We start from the raw sequence: 6,076 nt of genomic DNA, 5'->3' as shown, positions 1-6,076 counted from the left end.
CGATTTTATTGATTTCTCCTTTAATTTTTAGAATTTCTAATTTGGTATTTAATTGGAGATTTTTGATTTGTTCTTTCTCTAATTTTTTTAGTTGCATATTTAGTTCATTGATTTTTTCTTTCTCCAATTTATTCATGTAAGCATTTAGAGGTATAATATATCCCCTGAGAGTCGCTTTGAATGAATCCCATGAGTTTTGGTATGTTGTTTCATTATTATCATTACCTAAGATAAAATGGTTAATTCTTTATATAATTTGTTTTTTGGTCTACTCATTTTTTTAAAATGAGGTTATTTAGTTTTCAATATGTTCTGGGTCTATATCTCCTTGGCCCAATATTGCATATGACTTTTATTGCATTGTGATCTGAGAAAGATGTATTCACTATTTCTGCCTTTCTGCAGTTGATCATTAGGTTTTTATATCATAGTACATGGTCAATTTTTGTATAAGTTCCATGTACTGAACAGAAAAAAAGTATATTCCTTTCTATCCCTGTTCAGTTTCCTCCATAAGTCTACCATATCTAATTTTTCTACCAATCTATTTACCTCCTTAACTTCTTTCTTGTTTATTTTATGATTCAATTTATCTAGATCTGAGAGTGGGAGGTTGAGTTCTCCCACTTAGCAGAGTTTTGCTGTCTATGTCTTCCAGTAGTTCTTACAGCTTCTCCTCTAAGAATTTGGTTGCTGTCCCACTGGGTGCATATATACTCGGTATTGAAATGAATTTATTGTCTATGGTACATTTAGGAGGATAAAGTTTCCTTCCTTATCTCTTTTAAAGCTATCTATTTTTGCTGCTGCTTTGTCTGAGATAAGGATTGCTACTCCTGCTTTTTTTTACTTCAGCTGAAGCAAAATATATTTTGCTCCAACCTTTTACCTTTACTCTATATGTATCTCTCTGCTTCAAATGAGTTTCTTGTAAGCAGCATATTGTAGGATTCTGGTTTTTAATCCACTCTGTTATTCACTTACATTTTAAGGGAGAGTTCATCCCATTCACATTCAAAGTTATGATTACTAATTCTTTATTACCCTCCATGCCATCTTCCCTCTGTTTGTATTTCCCCTGTCACCCACTTTATCCATATTCCCAAGTGTTTTGTTTCTGAATACCATCCTCTTCAGTGTGTTTGCCTTCCTATATCACCCCCTCCCCTTTCTTTCCCCTTTCCCTTTTTCCCTTTTCCTTTCCCTTCCTTTTGTTGTTTCCCCTTTCCCCCCCCACTCCCCTTTTCCCCTGTTAATACTTGAAAGGTTAGATGTTTATAAGTTAACTGAGTATGTGTAGGTTGACTTTAAGCCAAGTCTGATGAGAAGATTCAGGTGTTTCTCATCTGCTCCCTTCTTCCCCTCTATTACCATAGGTTTTTTGTACCTCTTAGTGTAGTGAGATTTGTCCCATTCAATCCCCTCCCTCCTCCCATCTCTTTCCTGTCCCCCTTTTTAAGGAGGTAGTGTTTTTTAGATCATTCTAAGTCACAGAAAATTCTGAGTGTCTGTCCCTTCTAGTTCAGTATATTCGATTGAATAGAGTCAAAATTCCAGAGTCCTTCTCCCAAGTGGGGTTAAACCAGTTACATTTTGTTAGATAGCAGTCTCATGGATAGGTCATGAATGTCCTTCATTTCTGGATAGGTATATTCGCTCTCTTAGAGTTACCATTCTCAAGATTTATGAGAATCTTTTTCCCCATGCTGGGATATAGCCAGTTTCAACTTACTGGATCACATTTTTTTTCTTTTACACCCCCCCTTTTTTTTTTTTTACCTTTTCATGTGTCTCTTGAACCTTCTGTTTGATTTCCAAATTTTCTGTTTAGCTCTGGTCTTTTCATCAGGAACTTTTGGAATTCTTCCATTTCATTAAATGTCCATCTTTTTCCCTGGAAGAAAAGGCTCAGCTTTGCAGGAAAGTAGATTCTTGGCAGCATTCCAAGCTCCCTTGCTCTTCAAAATATCTCATTCCAGGCACTTCGATCCCTTAATGTTGATACAGCCAGGTCCTGCGTGATCCTTACTGTGGCTCCTTGATATTTAAAGTGTTTCTTTCTGGCTGCTTACAAGATTTTCTCTTTTATTTGATAATTCTGGAATTTGCCCACAACATTCCTTGGTGCTTTCATTTTAGGATATTTTTCTGGTGGGGATTGATGTACTCTTTCAATAACTACTTTGCCCTCCATTTCCATGATATCAGGGCAGTTTTTCATCACTAGATCCTGTAATATTAAGTCCAGGCTTTTTTTCTCTTCAATGTTTTCAGGAAGTCCTATAATTTTCAGGTTGCCCCTCCTCAATCTATTCTCGAGGTCAGTGGTTTTGTTGATGTGGTATTTTACATTTTCTTCTATTTTTTTTATTTTTTGATTTTGTTTAACTGACTCTTGCTGTCTCATGGAGTCATTAGTTTCTGTAGACTTCATTCTTTTTTGTGGGGGAGGAGTTTTCTTCATTAACCTTTTGTAACTCCTTTTCCAATTGGTCAATTCTACTTTTGAAAGAGCTTTCGATTTGACCAATTGAGGTTTTGAGAGAATTAGTTTCTTTTTGCTTTTGCCCAATTGAGGATCTGAGAGAATTATTCTCCTTTTGTATTTGTCTAATTGTACTTTCTAAGGTTTTGTTTTCTTGTTGCAAGTTATTAATTGTCTCTCCCAAATTTTTCAGTTGATTTTTAAGCTCCTTCCTTATTTCTTCAAGGAAGTCTTTCTGTGCTGAAGACCAGATTGTATTCTCCTCAGAGGTTCCAGGTCTTTCTGAGTTAGGGTCTTTCCCTTCCAAGAATTATTCTATGGATCCACCTTTTCGCTGACCCTTCTTCATTTTGCTAAGGCCTTGAGTTGGGGAGGGGCTGGTTCACAGGAGTTTGCGATTGCTAAAGGCTTTACTCACTGAGTGCAGTTTCTCTGGCTGGCCAGCAAGAGGTGGTGGTTGCTTTCTCTGGCATATCTGTGATCTTGATTGAGGCCTTCTCCCTTTGCTTGAAGGGAGGAGTTGGAGCTATTGAATTCTTTTGCCTTCAATCAATGGTACTCTTTACCCTGGCCTGAGGTCATTCATCTGCTGGGCTAGTTTTTCTGCTCATACACCTGGGCCTGAGGCAGAAGTAGTTTGCATTTGTTTGCTCTGGGAGGATGTCTGAGCAGTAATGGGATTGTTTTCCTCAGACCAGAGGAGCCCAGGGATGGTGTCCCCAGCTCTCCTGCTCTGGAACTCTCCCCCCAGCCCTGTCCGCAAGCTCCCAGGGGACAGCCCCAACACCAGTGCCTCTACTCCCTAGTTGACTCAAGCCCCTGCCTTCTAGTCCCACCACTGATCTAACAGGTCCAGCTATTGGGCCCTCAGACTCCCGGATCCAATCAGCTGTTAATCTGGTTGATCCTGGGCTGATCCTCCCTCTGAGTCCAGACTCACCTTTCCAAATTTGGCCAGCACTGCTGCTGGAGACAAATCCTGAGGTAGATGTTCTTTGTCCTGGCTTTTCCTTCTGGGTTTTGTGGGTTGGATTTCTTTTAAGAGGTTTGTTTCATGTGATAGATGGGGGAAAGATCAGGAGACTTTAGAACTTTGCCTGTCTTCTCTCCACCATCTTGGCCAGAAGTTCCTATAATGGACTTTAGAAGTCATCTAGTCCAAAAATCCCATTTTACAAATGAGGAAACTGAATCCCAAGGAGGTTTAGCGACTTTCACTTAACTAATAAATGGCAGAAACAGAATTTGAATCCAGGACTGGTTAAAAGTCTGGTACCCGATACACTGCATCATAGTTGATAGTTGTCTCTATAACATCTCTGACAAGCCTTGATGCATGCAGGGACAACAGACTCAAAAGTCATATCAATCAAATACAGGAGGGTACCAAAAGCTTAGTTCAAGGACTCACACAACCAGGTCCAGCCCCTTTGTATGATCATCTTAGGCTCCCCAATCTTTCCATGACATAATGGTCATTGATCCTAACATCACTGGTGACATCTCTTCTTTTTCTTTCCATGTTCCTCTTTGAGTGTCTACTTCCTCTTTGAGGGAAGATAAATGATATCCTAATGACTTTCCTTTGTTGTCCCTAGTTTTATATATCCTTGCATGCTTCACATTAAGGCACTTGTCCTTCTTTTACATGAGTTAAAACACTCCAACTAAAAGCCAATAGTTTTGCATTATCACTGATCTGATTCTGCTGTGAAATTCCAATCAAAAGTCACAAAGCACTTGTAAACAATTGGAACAGAAGGAAAGTAATTCAGAGACAAAAAGTTTGATAATTCAAATCCATTATGTGAGCCAGATTAGTGCCAACTAATGTGTGATGTGTGAGACCTGAGTCTTGGCACCTTACCTGTGCTCAGAGACCTCATTACACCCATAACATATGATTCACCTCCACTAAGGTAGTTCTCTCTCTATGAATGTAAACTGATTTATAACTAATTTCTGACAAGTACAATGTAAATTGATTTATAAAACTCTACTGCTATTAACAATAGTAATAATAATAATAATGAAGTAATAATAATAATAATAATAATAAAGACAAATGCATATAGTATTTTACAGTTTATAAAGCATTTGCTCATCAATAAGGTGTTTTAGAGGTGGTGCAGAGGAAAGAGCACCAGCCCTGGAGGTAGGAGGACCTGAGTTCAAATTTGACCTCAGACCCTTAATAGTTGCCTAGTTGTCTGACCTTGGGAAAGTCACTAAACCCCATTGCCTAAAAGAAAAATGAAAAAATAATGTGCTTTATAATTATTACTGATAAGGACAATGTAAAGTAATTTGTTTGCAGAATTCTAACTAGTATTTCTGCCCAGTGAAATATTAATAATTTTTATTCTCATAGCATTTTACAATTTACAAACCACTTTCTTTGCAATGGTTCTGGGAGATAAGCTACACTAATCATTCCCATTTTAATAGATAAGAAAGGTGAAGATCAAAGAGACTATCAATTCCATTGCTTTATACCCTAATTCCAAGCATTTGGAATCTTTCCCACATCTCAGTCTCATACTATCACTCTTCTTTCTCTTATGAGTCTTCCCTTCTACTTTTAATCAATCAATTAATTAATTAATTTTCCATCTGCATGCAAAGATAGTTTTCATAACAACTTTTTTTTAAAAAAATTGAAGGCAGTAGTCTTGGGTCTTTGTTTTAACTCCACAGTTCTTTCTCTAGATACAGATGGCATTCTCCATCACAGATACCCTAAAATTGTCCCTGATTATTGCACTGATGGAATGAGCAAGTCCATTAAGGATGATAATCAGACCCATGTTGCTGTTAGGGTGTACAATGTTCTTCTGGTTCTGCTCATCTTGCTCAGCATCAGTTCATGCAAGTCTTTGCAGGCTTCTCTAAAATCCCATCCCTCCTGGTTTCTAATAGAATAATAGTGTTCCATAAGGTATATATAACACAATTGGTTCAGCCATTCCTCAGTTGATGGATATTCACTTGATTTCCAATTCTTTACTACCAAAAACAGAGCTGCTTTGAATATTTTTGTCCAAGTGATATTTTTACCCTTTTTGATGTTCTCTTCAGGTATAGACGCAGTAGAGGTATTGTTGGATCAAAGGGTATGCTCATTTTATTGCCCTTTTGAGCAAAAAATATGAAATTTGTGTATCATCTTTGCACAGGGGTCATGCTAATGTTCTCTGTATCATTCCAAATTTAGTATAAGTACTACCAAAGCAAGCACACAAAGATAGTCTTCAACAATCATTTTTGTAAGATTTTCAGTTTCAGCTTTTTCTCCCTTGCTCCCTTCCCTCCCAACTCCCCTGACAGAAAGCAACCAAATATAAGTTGTACATGTGTAACAATGGTAAACATATTTCCACATTACTCATATTGTGAAAGAATAATCAGGACAAGAAGAGAAGTTTATGACCAAAGAAGAAATCAAGAACATTATAAAAAACAAACTGAATAATTTTGATTACATTAAATTAAAAGGTTTTTGTACAAATAAAACCATTTCAATCAAGATTAAAGGGAATATAGTAAACTGGGAAACAATTTTTTACAATGAGTGTTTCTAACAAAGGACTC

At 37.3% G+C, this 6,076-nt stretch overlaps 1 pseudogene; it reads right to left on the bottom strand.

Annotated features, from left to right (window-relative positions):
- Positions 1 to 5,627: 5,627 nt before the first annotated feature.
- LOC141510518 (U6 spliceosomal RNA) lies at positions 5,628 to 5,723 on the bottom strand (annotated as a pseudogene).
- Positions 5,724 to 6,076: the final 353 nt, after the last annotated feature.

Source organism: Macrotis lagotis, chromosome 1, assembly GCF_037893015.1.
Source record: "Macrotis lagotis isolate mMagLag1 chromosome 1, bilby.v1.9.chrom.fasta, whole genome shotgun sequence".
In the NCBI taxonomy this organism is placed as follows: domain Eukaryota; kingdom Metazoa; phylum Chordata; class Mammalia; order Peramelemorphia; family Peramelidae; genus Macrotis; species Macrotis lagotis.
Note: the sequence above shows the minus strand (reverse complement) of the source record. Positions and strands in the feature narration are given on the sequence as shown.